This window comes from Protopterus annectens, chromosome 1.part2 (assembly GCF_019279795.1).
Source record: "Protopterus annectens isolate FY-2018-M chromosome 1.part2, PAN1.0, whole genome shotgun sequence".
Classification (NCBI taxonomy): domain Eukaryota; kingdom Metazoa; phylum Chordata; order Ceratodontiformes; family Protopteridae; genus Protopterus; species Protopterus annectens.
The window spans coordinates 444,283,711-444,298,635 of NC_056727.1; the positions used below are offsets into that span (position 1 = coordinate 444,283,711).

Genomic DNA, 14,925 nt, shown 5'->3' on the forward strand with positions numbered 1-14,925 from the left:
GGAATACTAATGATTTATCTAACTACCGACCCATCTCCATTCTCTCACCATTACCTAAAATAATGGAAAAATGTAAACATTCTCAAACTACTTAAACACCTTTCTGATAATTTCCCCGCCCCAACCCAACATAGCTTTCACCCTGCCCACACCCTTACTTTCTTTTACCGATACTGTGATCAAAGCTCTGGACTCTGGCCTATTGACTTCAGTAGTCTTATTAGACCTATCCAAAGCTTTCACACAGTATCCCATACTAAACTACTCCATCAACCAACAAGTTTAGGTTGTTCCAAACAGACCCTGATTTGGTTCACCTACCACCTGAATAACAGACGACAATCTGTCAGATGGCAAAATAAGCAATTGGGCCATTTGGTCAATAAACAGGAGTTCTCCAGGGCTCAATTCTCAGACCTTTGCTTTTTAACATATTCATAAATTATCTCTACAAAGTCTCCATGCAAAGTTCACTAATTCAATATGCCAACAACTCCACTAACATATCCTTCGCCAATAATTTCCCCCATCTCCTAAAAACACCTTCACAACTATAGAAACATGGCTAAATAGAGCACAACTATTACTAAATCCCCCCCAAAAATCTAAGTTACTAATATTCTTATCCAAAACACACCCACGGGGCTTTAAAATTTATTCCCAAAACAACATTGAAATTGTAAAGACAGCAAACTTACTAGGCATCACCATAGATGCCAAAACTATCTTTCAAACATCATATCCTTAATACAGTAAAGAAAACACACTTCAAACTAGGCAAGCTCTATAGACATAAACTCTGCATGGACAAACCCTCAAAAATAAAACTGGCTAGTACCCTCCTACTTCTTTCCTTCTCTATGGTTCCCCCATCTTTACCAACCTAAATACATGTTTAACAAATTGCAGTCATGCTATTGCAAAATTTGCCTCAGGTTTACCAAACTGCATACACTACTGCCAGGCCATTAGGGCACTGGAATGATTTGAATTCCCCCACTACATTCAATGCACCCAACTTACTTTTGCTCACAAACTAATAATATACAACCCAGAAAACTGCTCTGCACTTCATGTAGCCTACAGTCCTATATCCCCTCCCCGAATCTTCGGTCTGCTTACAAACAGCTTTCTCATTTAAGCCCAGTAAGAGAGCAGGACAATGCCTGTATTCCCACTCCATAGCAAAATTATGGAATGCCCTACTCCCCCTTTCATTGATCTACCCTCCATTACAAAAATCGAATCCTTGAAACTTTTCAAATTCATGCTAAAAAATCTCTTTCTTAATAATCATATCTGTCATTGTGCTGAAAACTACAGACCACCGTAAACTTCTAGACTTTACTGACTAGTATTGACTTCTCAGACTAGTATAACTCTTAAATACAAGTAAGAACTATGTCAACCCACCAAAATCTTTGACTTTTGTATATCACATTACTACCTCAAACACACTCTTGTTTATACAACCTTTAATAGACTACTTCTAAAATCCCTATGAGTAACTAATGACCTGCTTACAATGAGTGTACTATCTGTCTTGCAAAGTATGCCTTTTAGAAAACTGTATGTGTACTATTAACACTTAACTAAACTGTATAAGCTCTCTACAATATCTGCTGCTAATCTACTAGAAATGTATTGAAATGTTGGGAAATGTATAAAAATGTGTATACTCTGTTATTGTTGTAAATATCATCATTGTAATAATTACATTTCTGTAACTAGTGCTTTTCTCCCCAGGCCTCCACTGAAAATGGATTTTCGACCCAGTGGACTTTCCAGGTCAACAAATGTCAATTAATTCATACTACTGCTAAACAGGAGTTCCTATCCTATTTTTGATAAGGATGGGAAGATTATTGATGGGCATGGGAAAGGAAGTATGCTTATACTGTTTTTGATTTTCAGAATTTTTAATTAGGATCACATGTCAATGTTTATTCTGACTAATTGTGAAAGTTTGAGGAATATTTGGTCTGCAGTTTCTTCTTGTGAGGAAACACCTACTTTAAATTTAGCTTCCTCTATTGTACAAGTCATTACCCATTCTTTACAATGTGTATATAATTCAGTTGATAATTTTTCCAGAACTATGCCTTTTGGAACTGTTTTGAAGAGGTTTGCATGGCTGCTTTCTTAGAACCTTCCAAGAGGATGTGAATACTGAGATTTCATTTTCTCTTATGGGTAGAGATTCACCTTTTGGTTCCTTTGCTGCAGAAGTGATCAAAACGTATAATAAAGGGAGTATGTTAAATGAGGCAATTTCTTAAGATTTTCTGTCCTCCGTTTTCTAATTTTCTAAGGGATTCTGCAATCCCTCGTCCAATTTTGGTATAATGGCAAGGTTGTTACAGAAGTAATTCAGGAACCTTCAAAACCAAGGACAGTCCAACTAGTTAGTTTGACTGTTTAAGGTACTTTGCCCCCCTCCCCAACACACACACACACACACACACACACACACACACACACACACACACACACACACACACATACTGAGGTCCCTTCTCCCTTCCAGAATGTCTAAATCTTTCTTTTTGGCAACAGGGATTTTCAGATAGACAAACTAGTTCTGAAGATCATTCATCAACGTTATAAATGACTGTGAGAATATATACCTTCTTGCCAGGATTCGTCATCCACCAGAACTGACTTTTATTTCCACCTGTTCCTCCTTCTCAAGTTGGTAAAGGATTTTGTTCAAGGATTTTTTTAGTGCAAAAAAGATGCTTAGAGACCAGTTCTGGATCTTTCTTCTTAGACCTGTTTGTGATGGTGCCTAACTTTCAAATGATGTCATTTCATAATCTGTTACCTCTTCTCCCTCATTCAAGTTTCCTGGTAACTCTACATTTAAGAGATGTTTATCTCCTCCCTTTTCATACAGATTTCAGGTGTTTCTTAAGGTTTGTGTGCCTGGATCATTTTATCACTTCTCTGCTTTACCCTTTGGACTATCCAGTGCACAAGAATGTTCACTAAGTGTCTAGCTCCAGTTATAGCTTGTTGCAGTCTACAGGATATCGTTTTCTTTTTTCCATATTTGGATGACTTGTTTGTCTTTGCAGAGTATTTTACAGTGTCAGGAATCTCTCACTTGGGTGAGAAATCTTGCATAAACTGGGATTCCAAAAGAACATCCAAACGTCCTTTTTCACTCCTTCACACAGGATTGTTTTCCTGGGGTATCAGCTGGACACCTCAGTTCAAAGAGCTTTCTTCCACAGGAAAAATATATCTAGATCTTTTTATTTTTGTTTTATTTTGTCACTTGTTAGCCGGGTTAGTCCAACTGAGCTCAAACCCATTTCTACTGGACTTTGGGAGAAATGCTCCATAACAGACATGCTGACATACAGTAAATATTAATTATACAAACATTATGCAGTTGAGAATAAATCACAAGTACAGTAAGCACATTTTGAATACATTGTTAGAATTAAAAATAAATCTGAAAATCTTAAAAATATACAATGTGTTAGGGGTAAAAAGCATAATCATATATGGCTCCCAGCAGTATAGTGAGAACAACGTATTATGATAAAGAAAGGGAAGGGAAGGAAATATAAGTACAGTAGGATAAAAAGAGGTAGAGTCAAGGGAGAGGTGGGGCAATTAGAACCAGTAATAATTAGTACAATGGGTTGGATACTGCGAGAGGGAAAGGTAAGCAAAGTAAGTGATATACTATAGAGTAAGGAGGAGGAGTGAGGAAGGAAACCAGGAGATGAGGAGGGGATTTGGAATAATCAAAAGTAGTAAGAGAGAGAGTGGAGAAAAAAAGGGGGGTTATGTGGGGCTTTGGCAGGAGCAAATCCAGGAATTAAATAGATTATCTTTTAGTGGTTTGTGTGTGTGTTTTTTTTAAGTGTTACTGTTAGTTATGGCTTTGATGCTTAGGGGAAGTTTATTCCAGGCAAGGGTAATTGAGTAACTGCATAGAAGTTTGCCAGTAGGTTTATTAGGCTTATAGACTTCCAAAAGAAGTTGGTCTAAGCTTCTAAGAATGCATTTGGGAGTGTAGTAGGTGAGGAGGGATGTGAGAGAGGGGCAGGAGGTGGGTTTAAGAATGGAGTGTGTGAGGAGCAGTTGGGTAAGTAAGAGTTGTTGGGGGAATTCCAGCCAGTGCAAGTCTATGAGAGAGAGGTAGTGGTGTGAGTTATGGGGTTGATTGGCAGCGAACCTGGCAATTTTGTTCTGATCTCAATCTATTTCTAAAGTTTTCCACTCAGACTTTGGTCACTGTGAGGGAATACCTCAGTATTTTGGGTATCTTGGCATCTAGGTTTCTTATGATAACCCTTGCAAGACTCCATGAGACAGATACAATGGTATTTTAAAACGTTTTGGTCCCAGCATCAACATCCCTTGTCTTTTCAAATCCCAGTGCTAGGGTTTGTCAGTAGAAAAAATACTTGATGGAGACTGCAAATATCCTTAAATTTGGGTCTCCCCTTATGCCTCCATGTTCCACAGCAGGCAATCATCACAGACGTCCTGGACTTTACTTGGGGAGCAGTTTCAGGAGGGATAACAGTGCAAGGTGTATGGGACACTGGGGACAAATGAAAGAGGTGTTTGACCTGATCAAGGCACTCAACTCTAAGGCATCTTTGATCCCCTGGACCTCTTCAAGTTGTTTCAGACAGTACCACGCTCGTAGTACATCTTCAGGCAGGGAGGAACCAGGTTGTACTCCCTTTGCAGACTAGCCTGTTAGCTTGGGATATAGCCTCACAGCACAGTGTCACTCTGTAGCATCTTTCATTCCATCAGAGCAACACTGTGTGGCAGACGAGCTGAACAAATCAGGGCAGACCCTCATGTATGCAAACTAGATCAGGGGATCTTCAAGATTTGATCCATCTGTGGGGAATTCCTCAAGTAGGCCTATTTGCCTCTTCTCTAAATAATCATCTGGCAAGATTCTGCTCCAGGACTCCATGCAAAAAGACCTGAAAAACATGTGCCTTTTACTTTTCCTTGATAGGAATGTTCCTGTATGTTTTTCCACTGATATCCAGAGTACATCTGAAGATTTAGGAGGAATCCCTCAAGATCTTTGTGGTGACTTCATTTCTGGACCAGGAAACAGTGGTTCTCCTTTCTTTTAATAATGGCCAGAGGCAATTACCACAAGCTTCCTCACAAAATGGATCAACTCACACAAGCGTAGGTATTTTTTGATACACCCCAACCTCAGGTAACTTCAATTGACTGCTTGATGATACAGTCATATATTCCTCTAGGCACCCGTTTATTGTGGACATGCAGAACAGGTACTAATGAAGGCAAGAGCACGTGCTACTAGAAAATGTCATATTAGCAAAATGGAAAAGGTTTCTAGTTGGTGCCAGCAACATAACCAGCACCCATTCAGGGTTGGTTGTTCATTGGTTTTGTAATGTTTTGTGAGAGTTACTTTTGTATTACCTTTCTTATTCCTCCAGCAAAGTTAATTTATTGGCCAATAAAGCAAGTCTGCCCATGGATCCTCCTCTTTTAAGGCTTTCTCATATCATAATGTTTTTTAAGAGGCCTCAAAGAAAACAAGTGTACCTTTCTTGGGATCTTAATTTTTGTGTTCGAGAAGCTTTCATTTGCTCCATTTGAGCCAGCTAATCAACCTGACTTGAGATTCCTAACATAGCAAGCAGTTTTACTGACTGCTTTGACCTCTGCCAAAATATTGAGTTGCAGGCTCTTATGGTGCATCAATCCTACCTCATTTTCCACAGAGGGGGTTTCTTTGAGAACTAATCTTGTCTTTTATGCCTAAAGTAGCATCCGAGTTTACTTTAAGCCAAACTGTTCTTTTCTCCCATTTTCTTTTACTGATCTTAACAGTGAGGGAGGAAGGATAACTCCATACCTTGGATGTCCACTGATAACTCTGGTACTAATTTGACAGAATTAAATTTTAATTATCTTTGGATCTGCTGTTCTTTTCTTTTGAAGGTTAGACAAAGTGACAACCTGTGTCACTGTAGACTATTTCCAAACAGTTGTCTATGGCTCTTATCTTTTTTTTTTTTTGCTCACCACAACAAATGTTATTTCCAGGCAGGGTCAAGATCCACTCTACCAGGGCCTTGGCTTCAACTATGGCTTTTTGGAAAGGGTTGTATTCTAGAAATTGCAACTTAATCCTCAGTACATACCTATACTAAGCACTATAAGCTCAATTCCTTCTCTAGGTCTAAATTAGGCTTTGCAAGAGCCATTGTCCAGAGGCATCTGGACTATTCTCTTTCCACTTCCCAGATGTAGTAAGCTAGCTAATAATAGTAATAATAGATAATAGTAAGCTATTCATACAGCTAAGACTACCGCAGCAGTGATCAGAATGATGAACATAGTACAGTCGTGTTAGTGAACTTACTGTAACAGTAGGTGTTCAAATAATCACTGTTGCAGTAGTCCCTCCCTCCACCCCCTTGTTGTTTATGCCAGGGTGTGGTTGTTTTATTATTTGTTCTTTCTAGTATGATCCTTTCAGGTCTCACCCTCCCTCACTCTCTTGGCAGGAAAGCTCTGAAGGGCTTGACGCCAAACTTGTCTTTTCGTCAGCTCATCTTGAGATGCCTGAAAGGGTGGGCACATGGAAGATGCTCTGAAGCTTTAGAAGCTGGATGGCTTTTGTATCCTTGGAGGGGTATAACCTATATAGTTAAGGCTACTGCAGCAGTAATCATTCAAAAATCTACTGCTATGGCATGTTTAGTTATGCAACTGTACTTTCCTACTACATTTCTTTTAATTTCAGCTTAAAGTCAAAATACCTACCTCTGGAGTCTATTCATGGTGTGTCATTAATGAAAAACATTAATTTCTTCTAGTTTCCGCAGCATTTGTATGCTTGTACACTGCATGCATTATATTCATTCTTTGTCTTGATTGCATATTGGAGTTACTTAGTGTGCTGCTACAGACTCTTGATGGTTTTACCTCTGTACAAGATGTTGCAGCAGTTCCATCTACCAAAAGTATGTAAAAATGTGTAGTATTGTAGTCAAAATGGCATTTCTCACTATGCAACATGTCTGTGTCACTGAAGTTGAGTATTGGACCCGAGTCAGTGAAGCTGACAATTTGCATAATCCATTTAGGTTTTCACACTGTATCTTCCATGTGTTTTAAACGGAATTCCTGGAGCTGTTCTCTGAAATGCTTTTCAACTTGGAACTTCTGTAGTACACAGATTATATGCATCCCATACTGTTTGACAAGTTAAGAATTACACATCAGAACACATTTATTTCTTCCATTTGCTTATACTGACATATTAATACTAAATGGCAAGCACTGATACCTGTCTTTGAAGTTAGTTGACCCTGACTGCTCTCTTTGCCCTTCATTGAAACTGGTAGAAAATTGATCTAGTTGGTCACATCTTGAGCGACCTCTTTTACCTGTTTTTTTTTTTTGTATTCTCATTTTAAAAACATTTCTATTTGTCTACATGTTAAAGTTTCTTTTGTAGTCAGTCCAGAGATTCTTGTGAAATTACTTTTTTTTTTTTTTTACTTTTTTACAAATTTAGGATGGCAAATGTCACTTCTTGGATGTGAATTTGCAAAGGTAAGTTTCCAATGCTTTTGCACAGTAAATGGGATAGATGATATGCCTTCTGAAGCCTTGTTTATGTGTATAAAAAGACTGTTAATGATCCCAACTAAGCATTTTTAATTTGCCTATTAAAGAATACCATGCTGGAACACAGCTTAAAGACTTATAAGACATTCATTTTATGAAAATGGATGCCCAGGCAAAATGTTGGTGACAATTGTTATATTAACAAAATGTCAGAAACGTCAGATTTAGTGTTATGATGAATTTATTGTTTGAGATATTCATTAATTATCATAAGTTATCATAAGATTAAAGGTGAATTATATGTTTTTGTTTGTTTACATAATGCTTTTATCGAGCCCAAATTGTACTGTGTATTTTATTGTGAGTCAGCAAGCCAGAAAATGTGATCTTTATTTGGTATCCAAGAATCCACAAGAACTAGCAAGATCCAGCTTTTAAACCTGTAGGTTCTTCTACATGTTCGTAAATGGAACTCATGGCACTATTTATGGATTTCAAACTCGCAGTGTAGTACAAAGTACTATATTTTATCTAAAGGCTTCCTGGTGTTTTTTTAATTAATTGGGAAATATTCAGTTGGAGTACATCAGCATTAGTTTATTATTAATAATTATTGATGTTGGGAGTGTGTACATGTGTATGCCATAAAAAGAAGGCTTAGATATTCAGGGTTTTTTTGCCCTGTTAGAAATCTTGAACAATTATTTTTTATTTTGGAGGGAAGTATTTTAAACATTTGAAATTTGTAGCTATGGGGGCAGTAATGATCCCTTGCTTTTGTGAATTTTGTCTTTGCAGAATGGAAAAAGAACTACTGTGTAGCAACATGTTTTGTTTTACATGTCCTTAATAGATGATATATTTGTTCTGTGTAAAGGATTTGGGTTTAAGACTAAGGATGGTATTCCATAGTCATTGTATTCAGACGTAGTGAGAATTTGTGCAGACCTCGGCTACGTGTAGCTTCAGTAAGATTCATAAAAGCTGGCTACACTTGGGTGCAATCAGTTTAGACACTTTACAAACAATTTATGCAAATGAGACAATGATATTTGAATGAGGAATGCCTTAAAACTTGTGCAGCAAACTTATGTAAATGAGGTATTTTCTTGCTTGTTTGCAATTGTTTTTTTTTGCTTTTTTTTTTGTTGTTTTATGCGCATCTGCACCATGCATGCATACTTTATGAAAGGTAAAGTCACTCCTTTTTAACTACTTTACCATCAGCAAATGTGCTTGTAGTAGATGCATCCTGGTTATTTCTCATTGTAAGCTGCTAAGCTTCAACTGCTCCAAAAACAGAGGCAGCAAGTGGCACTCACCAACTGAGAAAGTGCAGGTATAGGCAAAGATTAACCCATTATAAGACTGCTGACCAAGTATTTCTTGATGGATTCAGATAAGTCAGCGATATCGTAAGTGAGTTAGTGAGTTTTTATGGACCACAGATGAGGACAGAGGATAAGTGGTCTTTCTGTACCTGTAGACACCAGGGTATGTATAGCCCTCACTGCACTTGTCACAGGAACCTTTCAAAGATGAAATGAAGACATGTTTAGTAGTTTTCAGGCTTCTGTCTTGAGAGTACATAAGTAGTTCGTCATCCTACTGTTGGCACATGTAGATCAGTATATTTATTTGCCAGTGCCACCTCAGTACCAAGCCAGAACCATGAGTGGCTTCCACAGGATGGCCCTTTTTCCAGAGATTCTTGATGTGTTAGATTGATTCCATGCTGCCTTTAAGAGCCCATCTGGACCACAGAGTGAGTGATACCAGAACAGGAAAGGCTACCATTCCATCAACTGATAAGTAGTGTTTGGTGCTTACGGGTGCATCACCAGTGTGTCAGCCCAGCATCCTGTTGGTGCCCATGATTCTCATGTCTGGCACACAAACTCACAATGTGCCATTGCTTCCTGCATGGCAGGATACCCCATGGTCTCCTTGTTGCCAGGTGCAAACTTTTCCAGTCATATTAAAATGGTTGGTATAATTTTGTAAGTATTTTGCTTTTGTAGTCAACCCTCTTGTTTTATGTACCCACCCCTTTTTTTGCTTTTGCAGATGATGCAGGCTACCCAATCAAACCCTGGCTGATAACACCAGTCCCATATGGTAGCAGCTAAGGAACGCTTCAACACTGCCCTGTTCCAGACACAGATTGTCATTAATTGAGTGAGTAGTTTGCCGAGAGCCCATTTTCATTGCCTGGATGAGTGTGAAGGGGGCCTTTAGTATGACTCTTACTGCATACAGGATGTTTACCACTTGCAGCATACTACATAACATGATTTTTCATCAGTCTGGTACTCAACTGTTCAGTGGTTGCAGTGCGGCTCTCACTATTCTTTCAACCAGTGATGATAGTGATGGTGGCTAGCTGACAGCAGAATAACTGGATTCCATGTGCAAGGTATATGGCTGCACAGGTAAAGAAGTGGTGTCTAGCCCACGACTATGCATAATGACATTAAGGTAGTGGTGCCTTTACTTGATTACATGCAGTTTTAACTGTGGGCTATGCTGTGTGGTGCATAGCCTACTGTTAGTGTACATCAGGCAATTTCTTTATTATTTAAAGAAATGTTTTATGCTGAATTAATTACTGTATGTGTTTTGTCATTTTCAATCTGATGTATGTCAACTGTGATCTGTACAGAAATGAGTGATTACACTTATGTCTTTACATTTAAAGTATAATCTTGCAGAGTTATTTGGAAATACTGTTTTTTTATGTGTGAGATGGCTCAGGATTGTTCATCTGTCACTTTTTTAGGCTGCATTGAAAGTAGCGGCAAAAATATAAAAGAATGTGCCTTACTGCATGTACAGGAGAATTTGGCATGTGCAGTGTTGACGGTTAATTTATATTTTTTGCTCAGGTGACACTGCCCATCGGATTAGATAGCTCTTTCATGGATATCATTCCTTTCTGTCATCAGAACTATTAAATAGTCATCATTTGTGCAGTCCTGAGAGTGAAGTGGAAATGGTGCTAGTTTCACTATCAGGATTTTTTACAGTAATAAATGCATGGTCCTAGCTGTATATCTCCAGCATGCAGTACCCAAATAATAGTGGTTGAAGTAACAGTTTGCAGAACCATTGAAAAGTGCCCCCTACAACAAATTTATTTTCTTTTCAGCATCGTGTCATCAGTTTTACACATGTTGTAAGCAGTTGTGTATTTATATCCATGCCTGAATTTTATCCATGGGGTCTGCAATGCAATTATAACCTTATGGTGTCCTACACTGCATCTCCTAATGATAGTGTAGGTGATGGTCCTAGTGGTCATGAACAAGTGCTGGCATGAGAGCTGATGCTCAGTTACTGTGATCTTTTGGATACAGGGGGAGTTTCATATACTAACCTGATTGTGCAGCCTCTCAGTAAAGGTTGCAGTCCTGCAGCACTGTGTGTTGAGAAAGGCCAATGAGTCCTGCCTGCTTTCCTTGTGTTATGTCACCTTTAGTTGTCGCACTACCTTGCGAATCATGTGGGCTACTCATCCCCTGCATGTATGGACACTCCTGTTCTCCATCCAGATTTGTTTCCTAATGGAGTCTGGCAAGTCTTTACTAGTATGTGCTTGGCGACAGATACAGATGCCATGTGCACCACCATACTGCACTTGAGAATCATCACAGCATTGTCCCTGGCCTCCACTATTCCCATGTACTTAGAACATTTTTCATATATATCCTGCAGTACTCTAACCACCTCTGTCTGCCTCTGTGTGGCGGTTGCTCAAGCCAGTACAATTTCATAGCACATCTGTTGCTGATCAGCCAAGGCATTGTGTTTCCCAAGCTAGCTGTGACATATGTCTTTGTCTGGCATCCCATTGCACAGTCACCGCAGCAGGTACTGCTAACATTGAAATGGTAACATCTTTCTGAATGTGCTTTTGCACTGGTATTGAGCTACATGGATTCCCCCAATCTTCAGGTTGCAATGTTATATCGTTATTGAGTTGATTGTGTGAGCCTGTGGCACTATTTATGGGCTTATGTACCTGTTGTGGGGAGGGGGTTCCTGCCAGTATACTTTGTGACGTGTACCAATGTCCTCAGGCTGTGTCATGAATATGAGAGTTGTGGCATTATGTTTGACAGCCATTGTGCTCTCATTGTGCCAGCAGGGCAGAATGAACTTAAAATTGTTTTCTGCTGCTGAGACTGTAAAGAAATAAGTGATGACATGGTATGTATTTGCCAACTACAGACACTTGCCATGCAAGCAATGTGAACTTCCTTGCATACCTGATCCTGAAGGCGCAACTGGTGATGAAAGATGTTATGGGTTATAAATACACAACTCTTCTGTGTAACATATGCCAGTATAAAGTACTGCCATTGCCTGTGTAGTAACCATCTTGTGTGCCACACTAATGGTGTCCAAACCTCCTGTGATGATTCTTGTGGCATCGGTTTCTAGATCAAATTCATGACCCCCTTACAGAGAGAAGGAACTCCTCATCGGATGTTAATGGTTGGATTGTGGAATGGCCCCCACCAGTGCTGCTGAGAGCAATTGCATTCTGCCTAGCTTTTGTCCTTGCATGTCCCACTAGTTCATTTGCTCTTTTCCTGCACTATAAGCCAGTGTGCAGTTCCTACCCCTCCACAGTCTTTGTCAACCGCTGCTTGATTACATGCATTAGTTCTCTTTGCCTCCCTCCCTTTTCCCAAACAGATATGTCCTGTATGTCCCGGGAGCATCCATTAGGATCTGGTTCCCTTCAGGTATGAAGTTGTCTGGTGTCTTGGTCCCTGAATCTGTAGTGTGTTGTAGCCTGAAAGTATTAATTTATGACTGCAGATAAACCTGACTCACACAAGACACCCACACTGAGGCAGTTTAAAACTAGGTATGTCACATTTAAAGCATTTTTTCAGTTTACTATACAATTACATTTTTTCTTAAGAACCACAGTCATTCTGTCCAACATTACACAAATTGTTCAGTTTCTGCCTTCCCTTAAACCTCACTAACTCTGAACATTATTCTGCATGTATAGTTCCCACAGATTCCACTTATTTCTATGTAATTATATATTTCCCTTTTCTAAGGTTCCTACTTCCAGTTCCTTCAGCTCTTGTTTACAATATTCAGTACTTCAAATACAGTTGGTTAGATTTTCATTTCCATTTTCAACTAATTGCTTTTTGGCTGCCAGTAGAATTAAATTTTAATAAAGCTTTACTGTGTGTATACATTTCAGATTCTGTGTCCCAGCTCAAAATAATCACTTTCTTCGTTACAGCCATTTGCTCCCCCAGTATTTTTGACGAGAGTATTCTGTTGAGAATTTCTAAAATCTGCCAACTCATTACACTTCCAAAAATCATTCTGCTAGTTACCCCCCCAGTCACACATCCAACATTTGCTGTTTCCATAAAGAAAAATTATTTGAAGTCTCCTTAGGGGTATAAATATATCTGAGAACATTTCCAAGCAAATGTCATAAACCTTTGTTGCGTACTGATATTGCAAAAGTGTACTGAGTGTTATTTTCATTTTCCTTGGTTACTGTTTGCAACCAGTAATTACATATATAGTGTTACTGTAACCATGCTAGTTCATTCTGTGCTGCTGCCCTCTTATTCTGCAACCCTTATAAAGGCCAAAAAGTAACAAAATACATGTACTCCGGTGTCAAAATGGCACCTTAAACTTTCTCACTCCACTGATTCTTAAAATTGTAAAAAAAAAAATTTCATATTTGCTATACCTTACCAGCAAATATATGCTTCTGATAATCTGATTTTAGCGAGTTTCTACTAATTTTCAAGTATTAGCTCTTTTTTCCCCCACTAATTCCTTTTAATTTGTTCATGCTTTCCCTGGACTGTCCACGACAAACTTGGCGCAGTACTGGTTAATATGGTGGACTTAAGCCTTTTGCATAATTTCAGACTAATTTACTAAGTTTCTATGCAAATGAAGCTCAGCTGAGCTCTATGAATCACATTATTGCACAACTGTACATATACAGTTCAGTAATAGTGCACTGAAGGGTACCGAGAGCAGGGATATGCACTGGCACAGAGCAGATACCAAGCACAGTTAAGTATGCCATACCATTTCATTATGTTTATAGGGGAAAAACTACTGATCTTGGAACGTATAGACTCTTATCTATCCTCAACCACGGTTATAAAATACTTATGACAATCTTGCTAAAAGAGTTTCTAAATTACTGGACAAACTTAGAGTTAGACCAATGTGGATTTATAGAGGGGAGGCAAACATTTGATAACCTAAATAAAATCTGGATGATCCAGCAAGTTGCCAAAGATAAAAGATGATTAAAAAAAGTCTATTTTTAAGTCTTGATGTGGAAAAGGAGTTTGGCAGAACAAACTGGAGCTTTATGAGAGAGTTACTGTAGGAAATTGGGTTCCCCAGAAAGTGGATTTAAGGTAGTGTTTAATGCATATGAAAAATCTACACAGATGAAAAATGTGTGGGTGCCATACCTCTCAACTCTACAGATTTTCACAGAATGTCCAGATTTCTGCCTCATATTTTTGGTGTGTTCGTCATAAAATCTGTGATTTTCTGGCAGATCATTACAGATTGAAGTCACTGAATGTTGTTTTTCTTTCGGCTTTTCCCGTTTAGGGGTCGCCACAGCAGAACTCCGGTCCATTAATGATTGGCAGTATATTTTTACGGTGCCGAGGTGCCAGCTCGACGCCCAACCTTCAACGAAAGCACGCCCATTCACACATGTCTTTCGAACGCTACTCGACCACGGGGAGGACATGCAGACTCCACACAGAAGGCGCTCCAGCCAAGAATCGAACAGGAGAACCTCTTGCTGTGAGGCGACAGTGCTACCACTGCACCACCGTGGCTTAGATTGAAGTCACTAAATAGTACTAGATAATGACGGACATTTGAGTTTCCGACTTTATATCCTTCAGAAAATACAGCGTTATGCTGTTATTCCAGCAACTTTGTAAGTTTATAGGAGCAATATTTAAGTTCTGTCCCTATTTTTTTGGCATTTTTACCCCCATTCTTTCTGACTTTGTCCAGATTTCTTGCACTGAGAGGTTGAGAGGTATGGTGGGTGCCTTGTTGGGAAAAATAAAATCTCTAGGGGGTAAGGCAGGGCTGCCCGCTCGCTCCTTTCTTATTTGCACTCTACCTTGATCCTTTGGCGGTACAGTTAAGGCAGTCAGACGCAGAGGCTATGCATGGGGCAGACTGTACAAGAAAAGATAACCTTGTTTTTCAGATGACATAACTTATATTGTTAACGAAATAATGGAAAAGTTTAGTTAACTAGAAAGGTTTGGAGAC

General features: G+C 39.0%; 2 protein-coding genes across 8 annotated transcripts in view; both read left to right on the forward strand.

The window, feature by feature from the left end:
* KAT14 (lysine acetyltransferase 14) overlaps positions 1–14,925 on the forward strand; it is a gene marked incomplete in the record, with an annotated part of 1,940,697 nt that overhangs the window by 281,991 nt on the left and 1,643,781 nt on the right.
* Positions 1–14,925, forward strand: part of MGME1 (mitochondrial genome maintenance exonuclease 1) — a 336,423-nt gene that overhangs the window by 53,481 nt on the left and 268,017 nt on the right. The window contains exons 1-2 of one of the 6 annotated variants that reach the window (XM_044056957.1): positions 1,750–1,886; positions 9,673–9,783. The exons of 3 other annotated variants lie outside the window; for them this stretch is intronic. The gene's annotated coding sequence lies outside the window, so the exon portion shown is untranslated. Of the gene's footprint in view, positions 1–1,749; positions 1,887–9,672; positions 9,784–14,925 lie in introns of those variants that run through there. 2 more of the 6 variants (XM_044056947.1, XM_044056966.1) reach the window with 2 other exon arrangements.